Source organism: Tachypleus tridentatus, chromosome 11 (assembly GCF_004210375.1).
Source record: "Tachypleus tridentatus isolate NWPU-2018 chromosome 11, ASM421037v1, whole genome shotgun sequence".
In the NCBI taxonomy this organism is placed as follows: domain Eukaryota; kingdom Metazoa; phylum Arthropoda; class Merostomata; order Xiphosura; family Limulidae; genus Tachypleus; species Tachypleus tridentatus.
The window spans coordinates 57,440,705-57,454,496 of NC_134835.1; the positions used below are offsets into that span (position 1 = coordinate 57,440,705).

A 13,792-nucleotide genomic window follows, 5' to 3' on the forward strand; every position below is an offset into this window, starting at 1 on the left:
TAATGTGAAGTGAAACTTGTAACTGTTTTACCTTCAAAGAAACCTTACACATTGTTATGAAGTTTTATAAATATTTTTTTTATTATAGGTGGATATATGAATAAATGGGTGGATACATAGAATTGTGTATAGACAGTACAATAGCCTTACACTATTAAATGAATAATGCCATGTACAATGTTAATAATAATTATTTATAGAGGTTTCTGGCGTCTTTCTTATTTGTTATTTTACAAGACACTGAAATACATGCAGAGAAACAACACCTGGTATAAAATTACTTGAAAAGGTTTTATGTTTTTATAAAGTGCTGTTATTAACATTGTCTGCTTAAATAGAATCAACGGTAATCTACTTCAGTGGAATACATCTACATCATCAAGTAACATCTGTAGATATGGTAAATGACTTGAGGAGAACGCTTTTTTACACTCAGTTAAATGGATTTCAAATATTAGCAAGTTCATTAATAATAATAATTAATTATTAAAATGTACTAACTATGAAAATAATTTTGGAAAAAAAGACGTACTTACAAAAACGATATTATTCTTTATTTCCAGTGAATAACTCCTTTGCATCAGCAGATTTTGAAAATTCGATTAGATATTTACTGGCAGTGTTTCTAGATTTCAATTACTTCTACAGAGTGGAGTTACGGGAACATATAACTTTCTTTACCAAGACGCGTGTCCTTGACATTGAAATAAAAAAAATCTTAGAGTTAAAAGAATAATTTAGTGAAAAAGATAACTGTAACAATGATGTGTAAAAGACTTCAGTACTTACTGTATTAGTTCTCACTTTCATCTGAGCACACAACTATTTCAAGTTTTCGTTCAGTAACACTAAAAGACGATTGCCCCTGAAGCATAGTTCTAGGTGAGTATTAGCACCAAATAGCATAAACAAGTTAAAAGTAAATAGCAGGTGATATCAATAATAAACAAACTAGTTATTAAGTCAGTTCCTTAAGACAAGGCTTTAGCGTTTTATGTTTATTCGTATTTCTTGTTTGATAGACTCTGATTAATGTCATTTATAACTGCTACGATTATCTTAGTACTGTGTCTTTCATTCAGAAGTTATGGTCGTTAATTGTGTGCGTTGTACGGTGGCTAACATATACCTGGCACTCAAATTCAGTTAATGTTTTATAGAACATATAAAAACAAACCCTCGAAATATCAAGCAAGAATGACGAGTGCCAATAGCATTTCTATAAAACATTAAGGGCTTGTTAATAAGAAAATAACTATCCAGTGGCATAGCGACATATCTACGGACTTATACTGCAGAAACCAAGTTTCAATACCCGTGGTGGGCAGAGCATAGATGGCATTTTGTGTAGCTTTTTGCATAATGAGAAAAACAAACTAAGAAAACACTCGTAATGTCTGACTTGTTGCTATTAGTGGTAACCTTGAATAACTGATTGTTAGAATTATTTTCCAGTGGCAGAAAAATGATATTAAATTATTCGGACATCTCAATTACTGCATTACAAAAATATGTTTGCATATTAAAATATTAAATGAGGGAAAGCGCATTTCGCTCGCTATTCATTTTATTTTAAAAAATAAGTTTCATCAAATAAAATTTTATTAAATAAATCGTTATTTAGACTGCAACTAAAAGATAAAAAGTATTTTTAAAAAATTGATTCAGCTATTATTGTGTATGCGAATAAAAAAATATCTGAAAAGTTCACTACTAAAATTTTGTCCATTATCACCTATACGTATACATAACGTACGAGACAGGAAAACAGGTCACCAACAGATTCAAATATTGTACATCTTCCACTTTGCAGATTAAACACTTATGGGGCCCCTTGCTCGAACGGTGTTATCTCGGGCGGTAGGGTCTGAGCGCTGCCACTCAGGAGGCGGCCTTGGAACTGTCCTACTTCCATAATTTTGGGAGAAAAGAAGTTACAAGAGCCTCATGTTATACATGATCTTGTTTTCTAGTCGGAGTTTAACACTTACAGGCCCTAAGGGCGGAGCAGCCCCGGCTTAAGTCTTCTGGTGAGTAATTCTAGTAGTTGACTTTATTCTTTATGGTGTGTGTGAGTGTGTATATTTATAAAATGTTAGAAGCTGTACATTTCTGGAAATCTTTGAGAGAGTAAGGTTACCGCTAGTACAGTACCCGACTTACAATTAACGTCCATTGATAATGACGTCATAGGCAAGTTTCTTTGTGTTTACTTATTTGGGAAGGTTAGAAATAATATAATAATATATTCAGTTTATAACTGAAATAAATAATTCTATACTAAAATTGAAAAGTTAGTATTAACTATAGTGACTTAGCAGTGGGTGTTAGTATTAACAGTAGAAGAATAATACGATCACAGAAGGACCAATCTCGATGAACTTCGCGGAAACCTGGGCGATCCAGTGTATTGGCTTGTGAATGAGCACCTTCCTACTGGTGCATTGCCACTGCAGCTGGCGCCTTGAATGGCAGGCGTGTTTGGCGGGAAACGTGGTTGGCCATGGCTCTCGAGGGTAGTTCAGCCTTATTGTTGGTATGTTTGTCTAACAATATCGATGACCTAGTTCTTACGATACCAACAGAAAAAGTACTAAATTTAAATATCTAGTAAGGTACGTTTAAGCGTGAATTTGTCTCTTCCATATACTGAAGATGATATTTTCTACTCTTAGTACGAGTTTAATACTTATCTTCTGGTTACAGTTTTTCCTGGCGCCAAATGAGTAAATAGGCGCCGTTAATATGTCCTAATTGCTATCTTTGATTTACATCAAATTTGTAGCTGCAGTCATCTAAAAAATATAACACAATTTTTAAGCACGCCTACATCAGCTTATTTATAAAGCTATTTTAAAAGTAACTTTTACAAAAATAAACAAATATAAGTTCATGCGTCGGTTGTAAGTATAGGAATGACCGCTAGACGTCGCCTTACGTCAGTGCTTAGGAAATTTTGGCAGAAAGCCAAGATTGCATCAATCAGTAGATATTAGTTGAGAGAGTTAGTGAGCTTTCCAATGTGGAAGGAAGAAGTACGGAACTCTGTATCTTAGTTTGGAGGAAAGAATTAACAGCTTTTGGCTGTATCCCAATTACATCGAAGGTACTCTAAAATTCAAATGGCGGTGTATAGCACGAAAGACGTTGAGAAGAAACAACATAAAGTTCTGGACCGCGTGCTATGTATTGATGGAGGAAGCACATGACCTTGGCGTTTTCAGTGCGTAGGCTTCACAGAAGTGTGAGTATACCGCCATTGCTTATGTCTCCTTTCCTCCTGCGCACTCAGTTGCTTCTCGTACGCGCGTTTTCCCCACCTTATCCACCCAAAATAATTTGGAACTTAATCATCTCAAGATGTTCTTATAGTTATTTTGACAGTAGCTTCACAAAACCGAAAAAAAAAAAAGATTGTTTTTCATTAAGAATTTTCGATGCAACTTATTAGAAATACTTATTGGTTCGTGATTCATCATTGTCTCTGAATAAACAAAAATCTAATAATTTATAACATTTGATAAAACACCGAATAATTATATATTTTTTGTAGTTATTTTTAAAGTTTTGCATTTTTCGTGACATAGTATTGTGTGAGTATCACCAGATATTCTAGAAATAGTTTTGTCATATATAAGACAATTCTATGAATAATAATAATAATAAAAGAATTGTGTGGAGCTAAACAACTCACTCATGGTTTGAAAAGTCGGGCAAAGAAAGGTTTCTGTTATTTGTAATAGCATTAGCTGAGTAACTCATTAAGCTAGTTAAATTAAATTTGAGCATTACACAGCAACCAAACTTAAACTCTATAAGGATTTTTTCAACTGGTATTGTTATTTTTATCATAACATTATGAAATACAACCGGCTTTACAATTAACAATGCGGCATATGTTTATGCTATGGTTAATAAGTCCATATTAAAATATTATGATTTTATAATTTATCGTTACAAACGACCAAAATTCTAATATCAAGACACACACAATATATATATATATAAAGTTATTTCACATTGTATTAAGTTACACAAGATGACGAAATATGTTTTTTTTTTTTTATATATTTATATGTCTATCATATCCCAGCCAACCTGGAGAGGCCTAGTATTAGGCGAAAAATCTTACTGGTACTAGATGTAGTGTGGCTGACATATCGTAACATGTTCTACTTTACTTTCACTCAGGGGCTCTTAGAATAACATATCTGGTCGATTATTCTCAACTATGTAGTGTTGTCGTTTCTTATTGCAAAGCCACATTAGGCTATCTGCTGTTTCCATCGACGGGAATCGAACAACTGATTTTAGCGTTGTAAATCCAAAGACTTACCGCTGCCCCATCGAGGGATCTCAACTATGCAACTTCAACAAATTTGCATTCTAAATTATATATGATAAGCGCTTCCACCTCATATAACTAATCATGAGTGCAGTGTTTGAAAAAAAGTTTCAACTTAATTACAAACTTATTGCACAAATTAAAGTGTTTTACTTTTCAGTTTTACCAGATGTAATCCTCGGCTGACACCATGAAAATCAGGCCGTTTAGAAGACCGTTACACTGAAAGGTTTTGAATGTGAATGATTATTAGAAATGTATTAAATACAGAATACATAACAAAACCACAATAAAAATGTGAGCTATATTTTTAATTGTTTTTCCTTTGCCACAATATTTGAAAGGGAAATCGCATTATTTTGAATGAAATATAAATTTCATAGCAGAATGTTTTAAATGCATATTTTACAAAACAAAATGAAACACATTAATTGATTAATATAATGGCTTAAAAATGGACAATACTTTGACGAAATTCTGAATCAAGGAAGATAAATCTTCACAAATGTATTTTATCTTAATAGATCACAAAATATTGAAATATTTTGAAAATAATAAATTTATTTGTCTCTAAATTCCCATTAATTGTAATTTCGGTTTTAATACAAATATTCTACTCTTTAATTATGTTAATTTCAAGTGATTTGTTTGTTCTTAAGCTACACAGTGGACTGTGCTGTGCTCATCACGAGTATCGAACCTTGTTTTTAGTATTATAATCCTTCAGACTTACCGCTGATGGGGGAAACTATATGTGAAGATAATTAGATGTTAATTATAAATTCGGGAATTTTGAATTAAGTTTAATATTTAAGCTTCTCACTTGGCTGATATAAATATTTTGTGCGTCTGCCAATATAATCTTATTTTAGTTTTTTTTGGCCGCTATTAATTGTTTTTGAGGCTTAAATTTTAAATGCACCAATATACATGGTATATTATAATAGGTTAAGTTATCATTTTAAATAAAAAGATTGGAACCAGGCGCTTAATATGCAACATAATTACTAACCACAGCTATGATTTCAGTTTTAGACCGAATTTAATTTCTTAACACTATGCAGACGACATTCCGAGTTTTTGTAACGCATTTTGAGTGTAGGTGTAACGAAAAACAGCTCGATATCGAGGACAAGTAAAATATAATGCAACATATATGTAAACGTTTCCTAATCGTTATTAGACTTTATTTCTGGGTTGTAGCATAATATACAAAAGTTTATACGATGTTATTAAGAATATATTGTAAACTAATGACTAGTCTTTAAATTGTTAAAAGTCCTGAACAGAATGTTCAAAGTATTTTATAATGAGAAGATTATTTCTTAGCTCTTGTAGAGACGTACTTGGTGCCACGCATCATAAGGGCGTACTTTGATAAGGTTTTTTTTACACTGAACCCCAGGATATATGGGTTGTAGGGCCTTTCTCCAATAAAATGTACAACAGAACAATAACTTAATTATTTGATATTTTATCAAAACTTCCAATTTTCCTTTGTTCCTGGGAACGTGAGTCGGGCGTGGCTCAATGATTGGCATACCGTTCTGTGGATTCTAGTGTACCTAGTTAGTACTCTTTACTTTGAGGCTGTAGGTTCGTAATAAAAGTGACTAACAAATCCTACTATTCGATTAGTTAACTGAGAGTGCATTATTTCAACACTACAAATGCAATTAGTATTGTTTACTAACTGTCTTCTTTCCTGTGTATCTGTTCAAAATTAGGGATGTGTAATGCAGGCAGTCATGTGTATCTTTGCTCGAATATTCAAAATAATAATAAATTCTGGAAATACAAAATAACTTTCCGAAGTGGTTAAAGTAAACTATGCTTCATTACCTCAAATTGTAACTCCACATATTCTAAAACAGTCAATTGTACTTCACAGCACAAACATGGTTAAAAATAAAACAAAATATCGTGCTGTATAAACGTTTTGTATATGATATAAAACTTATGAAAATAATAGTGTCTTGCGTTAATATTGCAAGTGGCACACGAGAGACAATACTTCGTGTTATATCGGTGACACATCTGCTTCCCTGTCGCATGTCTTTACTAAGACTGAATGCTATGATAGTTTGCACTGTGAGGTAGTGTGTCTTTTTAAAAACTTCCATGTCGAAAACACAACGATATTTTAGTTTGAAAAATATTTTTAGTTTTTATTTCGTTTTGCTTATTAATAACAGTTTTAGTTTTGGTGTTACGCCTTAATTTTAATTTCGTTTTGCTTGTTTAATAATAGTTTTCTTTCTCGTTTTAAGTATTTGACGTTGATTTAAGTTTCCATTTCGTTTAGAGTTTTAAATCAAAATTACTTGTTTATAGAGTAATTATTTTAAATTTATAATTACTAGTAATTACTCAGTTTAAATCTTGGGATGTCGGGAGTATATCAATTAAATGAAAATTAATAAAAATCTACTTTTAGTCATTGAACCCATTATTTTAAAGTAGCAGACAAACAGAAGAGATGAATATTTAAACCTACAATATAACTTACTTATAGTAATTAGTCTCCATTATGATTGTATGTGACTTAAAAACTTACTGTGTGCTGGCAATAAACACAGTAACATTCACAAACTAATCCTTGTTGTTTTTACCATTATCAAAAGATAATTTAAAACTTTTGCCTTTGAGACAAAATTTGTTGAAAGTTGAAGTCTATTCAAGTGAACATTTTCTTCCCACTGTTTGATATTTTGAATTTTCGCTTGTGATCGTTTCGAAGAAACAACTGATATTACTTTTATTTTGTTTGAGTAATACCTTTTCGTTTTCTAAAAATTTTTATTTCGGTTTTTGCGAACGAAATTTCAGTATCTTTCGTTTTTATTTCGTTTTCGTTAATAATAATATCGCTGCTAGAAGGGATTTATTTTTCTTTCAAAATATTATTTTTATTGTAACGTTTTGTTATAAATGTCTACAAAATGCTGTGTCAATTGACCAGGAAATGTCTTAAGAAAATACCAGGCTCTGGTAGTTTTTATTATAATAGAGGTGTCTTATGGTACTTAAAATATCAAACAAAAAGTACGGTGTTGATGTGTGTTTGTATGATTGAATAAAGTATTGTAGATTATTGTTATTTAATCATTTCTCATTATCGTTTTATAGGTATTACCTATACAAACTTAATATTAAGTATAAGCATAAATATCAAACGTTTTTAATTCATTTCTGTGTATTCTTGTTCTCTCTTTATTTTTTATTCAGGACCTTTACATATTTGAATAGGTTAAGTTTCTATGTTGAAACGTACTTTCCTTTTGTCGTTAGAAAAATATTTAAAAAATATTGATTGGATCTCACGTTTCGTATAACGTGTATATTATATGGTTAGAGCAATCAATGCCTAATAAAGGAATGTATTTGGAGTGAGGAACCCAACAAAACTATATGTTTATGCTGACGACATTTGTTTCCACTAAATCACTGTTTGGCAGTAAACATATTCATAGTAGAACTGCTCAATGAGCCTCATTGTGGAAACTGCTTTAACTGTCCAGTTGAAGAATCTGCTTAAAGCATTCCTTTTATGGAAATCAGCAAAAGTACCTTAAAGTGGAAACTGCTTAGAACTGAGTATTGAATAATTTGATTTTGTAACAGATCTTAAGGAATAGCATAGCCACACTGTGTATGTCATATCAAGACGCGTGTTTTGAAATGCTTTTTATAAATTTTCATAGGGTTTATTAATTTAAAAAAAATAAATAAAACTTACCTTTGAAATATATGGTTTATATTTTTGCTAATTCTACAAAACGCTGTTGCTTAAAAGTGAAAAGCGCAAAGTTTTATAATTTTTCAAAGTGGCTCTGAAAATGAAAGAATTTAAAATCTGTTTAAATTCGTGTTGATCTTACTAACAAACATATGCTCAGATTCCTGAGAAAGGGTGTGAGATTCATTCTAAGAATATAACTGCCGAACAATGACACACTTGGAAGTTACGCTGTACAAATTGCGACATGAAATTCTTTCTACATGTGATCAGATCACAAGATGTGTTGTAACGCCTCAGATGTTTGTACCAACTGGCATAGTGATTATCACTTAGTCGTTTTCGACTTGTTTTTATAGTGATTTGCCTTGGTTGTAAGATGAAGTAATCGACGTTTACAACAAGATTTAACTCACACACTTCCTTTTTTAAATGTTTTATACGACTTCAATTATAGAAATAATGAAATATATGTATATATTGTCCTATAATAAGTATAAACTTATATCATGCGTCCTTCTCCACCCATTTTGTTATTCGAAGAGAAATACTTTCATGAAGCATAATTTAGGCAGATGATTCATAAAACACGTGTAACTTGTGGCAATCTTTAGTACTTTCAGGAACCACACAAGAGACAGTTTAACAATGCAATACGCATATAAATATACTGCTTCTCGTTTAATGTTTGCCCATAGTAAACGGTTAATCGTAGGGGCTGACATAAAATTGTGGGATTGCTTAGAACAAGAAATTTATTCTTAAAATGGAACTAAACTTCAGTTCTTAATTATATATACATTCACGTACATTCGTTACAAAAGAAAAACAAATTGTCTTACCACCTGATTTGGGTAAAAGTGAAGTTGTATACCTTGCCCACTAAGGGGTCGGGTTAGACTGTTAGAATATATTTCTCTATCGTTTTTCGTGACGCAAGTGAATTATGGGGTCATCCTCATCGTTGGAGGTTTTTTGTTTTTTTACCTTCTCATTTACGGTTCTCGATGGTGTCAGATACGAAAACTTTTTTTTACTGAAACGGGCCCGACATGGCCAATTGGTTAAGGCACTCGACTCGTAATTCGCAAGTTCGAATCCCCCTCGCACTAAACATGCTCGTCCTTTCAGCCGTGCGACGTTATAATGTGACTGTAAATCCCACTATTCGTTGCTAAAAGAGTAGCCCAAGAGTTGGCGGTGGGTGGTGATGACTAGCTACCTTCCCTTTAGTCTTACACTGCTAAATGAGGGACGGCTATGGCAGATATCCCTTGAGTAGCTTTGCGCGAAATTCAAACCAAGCTTACTGAAACTCCGATATTTTCTGTTACTTATTGTACGTTCAACGAAGTTTGTACTTATAAAATTGTACCATCAAAAACCCATCTTATAAGAGAAGGCTCACTAGTGTTTGTTCCTTGGTGATTTTTGGTGTGTTAAACTTCCCGTTGATCCATCTACTGACGCAGTCTTCCTTCTGGCGAAAACACTATATAGAAATATCCAGTTTCTAGCCTTACCAAGAACTAGTGTTTTCTTGATGTTGGGTTTTAATAACTTTAAATAAAAAGTACCCATTTTATTTAAATATTTGTATTGTTATTTAAATTTTTGATGAATTACTACTTTAACAGTTTTAACACATTAGGTTATAAAGTTTTCAAGATTTGTCGTTTGGTGACATATATTTAAAATTTTGGCTTTACATTATCAAAATTTAAAATTACTTTATACTAATAATGAAATAAGATAGGTGTATAAACACTATTTAAATACATATATTGTAACAGCAGGTACTTTTCAAAGATTACGTTTCCATGGTTGCTTCAGGTTTGGAATGAATTTCTGTTATTGGTGTTAAACGTTTGCGCCGGATTTTGTTTGCTTAAACAGTTTGAACTGTTATTCTTTTAGTCGAATATTAATAATTTTCATAAGTTTGACAGGAGATCAGATGGAGGGTAAAAGGTTAGAGTAATAAAATATCGAAATGGTTTAAAAACAACAATAATAGTTTTGTTATGGTTATCTAAGTAAGAAAAAATATCTTACAAGTTCTGATTTTCTACAGATGAAATAAACAGATACATATCAATAAGCGGAAGAAACAGCCATGTTCTCAGGTGAAATCAACAAAAGATGTTACTATGTGCGGAAAAAAAAAACAAAAAAAACGGTCGTACGTCACCCTGAGAAATAAACAGTAATACTTTTTTGATGAAGAAAAAAGTATTCTTTGTTACTAGGTTACATAAACACTCATATATATATATATATATATATATACAAATCTGTGTTAAATAAACAGCTAAATATTTAGGTGAAATTGATAAACTCAAGCTTTTAGGTAAAATAAAGATCCATATCATTAACTAGATGAAGTAATAAATCACATACTGATATTTTATATTAATTATCACAGCAATGTGAATCTCGTGAGATAATGTTTTTTACTATGCACAAAAAAGTATTTATCAGTGAGAGCGTTTCAATGATGGCTTAGTGCATTTTAATTGTTAGAGATTTGAATTTGTTAGTGAGTTTGGTATATAGAAATGCGACTTTCCTTAATTTACAAGTTATTATATTAGTTGTGATCGACATAGTTTTAGTTATTTTCCATCAGAAATTATTATTAACATGTCAGTAATTGAAATAAGCAGCAAAATGCTTCTAGGTGAAAATAAAAACAGCCTTGTCTGTATAAAATAAACAATTACGAGTCCAGCGCTGGGTGAAGTAAACAGATAAATGTCGTTAGGTAGTGTAGGTAAATTTATCTAGGTGAAATGAACAATAATGAAGTGTCATGATGAAATTACCAATCATGTTTCACAAGGTTAAATAAACAGCTACGTAATTGTGGATGAAATAATTAGCCACATGTCATAGTAAGATAATTTAAACAGCTAATGTTTTAAAATGAAATAATAAAACAATATTTAAACGTCCAAAAACTGGCAAATTACACAGCTGAAGTAAAGAGACATGAGTTACTTGATGTAATAAACACCCACAAAGTTTCAAGCACAATAAACAGAAACATATGTAAAACAAGTAACCACGTGTTTTTGGATGAGATAAACAGTAATATATCTCAAAGGGAAATACAATGCCACATGTCACTAGGTAAAAAGAACAGCCAAATGCCGCTTGTGAAATTAACTGTCATATGGCTTTAGGCGAAAAAATAAATAGCCGCATGATACGAAATGAGATAAAAGTTAAATAATAACACATTACTCATACGTAAAACAAACTGCTTTAAGTGAAAGAAACAGTAAAATGTTGTTAGGTGACATAAATAGCCACATACTGTTAGATGAAATAAATAGTTTTATGTAACTTGAAAATACAAAATATCTCTTGTTCCTTCCTATAAACAACTATATGTTTCAAAGTAAAATAAATAATGAGTTATCTTAGTTACTATAAATACAGATATGTTGCTAATTGAATTAAAAATCCTTGTTTCTAGACACAAAACATCTACGTATTTCCAATTTCTATAAGTGCCTGGCAAACGTTAAGGTACTCGACACGTAATCTGAGAGTCGCGGGTTCGAATCTCCGTTACTCCAAATATGCTCACCCTTTTAGCCATGAGGCGTTATAATGTGACAGTCGATCCTAGTATTCGTTGGTAAAAGAGTACCCGAAAAATTGGCGGTGGGTGATGATGATTAGCTGCCTTCCCTCTTGTCTTGCGCTGCTAAATTAGGGACGGCTAGCGCAAATAGCGCTAGTGTAACTTTGCGCGAAATTCCAAACAACCCAAACCAGTTTCCATAAACACTCAAAAGTATGGATGATGTAAACAACTAAACATCACATGTGAAATGAATAGGTGATTGTGGTGAGGAGAAATAAGCAGAAAGGTAAAATGACCAGTTGCATTCGTCTAGATGAATGGAATAGCTAAAGATCTCTATATACGTGAAATAAACAACAACATGTCGTTAGATAAATTAAAAATATTATTCTCTAACGCTTAAATAAACGTCATAAGCATCCTGGTCTTACTAGGTAAAAACGACGAAAACGTAAATCACTGATAAAAGGAAACAAATACATATGCACATAGGTGAAATAAGCGGCCATATGTTGCTGGTGGCATAAACAGCCAACAACTGTTAACGATATGAACAAACAGTCAATTGCTGGTAGGAGAAACAAATAGCCATATATTATTAAACAGATGAGATTAAGCGCAAAACTACACAGTGGGCTATCTGTGTTCTACGCACCACGGGTTTCGAAACCCGGTTTCTAGCGGTCTGAGTCCGCAGACACCGCTGTGTTACTGGGGAGAGGACATTATTAAGTAGTTAAAGACCATGTGTCTTTTGGTTTTTAGTATAGTAAGTTGTCAGTAAATAAAAAAAGCACCAACAAAGACGCAGCAAAATATCTTCGGATGTGAAATAAGAGTTAAAAATATAAATATCATTAAACCGTCACATTACTTAGAGACAAATGCCACTGGATGAACTGAATGGCAAAAATTCAGCAAAAACAGTTAAAAAATCCACATGCGCATATAAGAAATTATCAGCCACATATCACTGACTTAAATAATTAGCTCATGTCATTCGATTGAATAAACATTTAGATAAAGTAGTTAAAACATACAACCCCGTTATTTTATCTGAAGTAAACAGACGCGTGTTGTTCGGTGATATAAATCATTAGATGTCATAAACAGACATAGAGCTAGATGAGTAAAACAAATAAACAGTTAAGTAACAGTATAAATATAATAAACAGGTAAATGTCGGTAGTTTTGATAAACTACCACATGTTCATAGGTAAGTTAAATATTATCACGTCGTTTGATTGGATAAATTCATATAATGTTAAACAAATAAACAACATAATACTGTTGTGTAAATCAAGCAATGATACGTTCTATCTAAAGTAAACAGCCATATGGAACTATAGTTAAAGTAAATAGATAACAGCAATTAGTTCCAACAGTCACATGTCACTAGACAAAATAAACAGTTGCATGTTCTTAGTTAAAGTAAACAACCACATGTTATTGCAGATGTCATTAAACGTAAAGATTCCGTAAAATAAAGTATGTTTATATATATATAAAGATTTTCATCACTTGTTTTTAAATATCCGAATGTACTGAGTTGTATGTACATACGTAGGGTTTGATATATATTTTTGATGGAAGTATTTAAAACTGTACTGCATTTTTAAATATCTTTTAGTCCTAATAAAGGTATTTTGAACAGCATTAGCAAGAAAAAAAAAGGAATTCCAAGTATTTACGAATGAATAAAACTTTTAAACAAACAAACAAACAAAAAACCACAAAGCACGAAAGTCAAATGGCTGCTGTTCCTACAAGAACCACTTGGATGGCATTCCTTTACTTGTGCAATCTACTGAAGTGGGTGGGGCAGATACGTTGAAGAAAAAAGGCTTAGAGTTTCGTGCCGGGCAAGGTCAACTTTACGGATGTAACCACAGCAAAAAATTTATTGTAATTGGCTGTTCATGGACCATGCTTAAAATGCTTTAACTGATCTGTTCTAGTAAAACACGTAGGTGGTGGTTATTGGACAAAAGGATAAGCAGATGAAATGAATATACTCAGACACATGTATGGATGGTATTAATCTTAAACAATACGAAGTAACAGCAATTGAATTATTTAAGTAATGTTAATTTACTTATAACTCTATGCACTT

At 31.9% G+C, this 13,792-nt stretch overlaps 1 long non-coding RNA gene across 2 annotated transcripts in view; it reads left to right on the forward strand.

Moving 5' to 3' along the window:
• The first annotated feature begins 1,864 nt into the window (after positions 1-1,864).
• LOC143232218 (uncharacterized) overlaps positions 1,865-13,792 on the forward strand; it is a 40,509-nt gene continuing 28,581 nt past the window's right edge. Inside the window, exon 1 of one of the 2 annotated variants that reach the window (XR_013017438.1) lies at positions 1,865-2,030. This is a non-coding gene — a long non-coding RNA (uncharacterized LOC143232218). Of the gene's footprint in view, positions 2,031-2,903; positions 3,245-13,792 lie in introns of those variants that run through there. The other variant, XR_013017437.1, reaches the window with a different exon arrangement.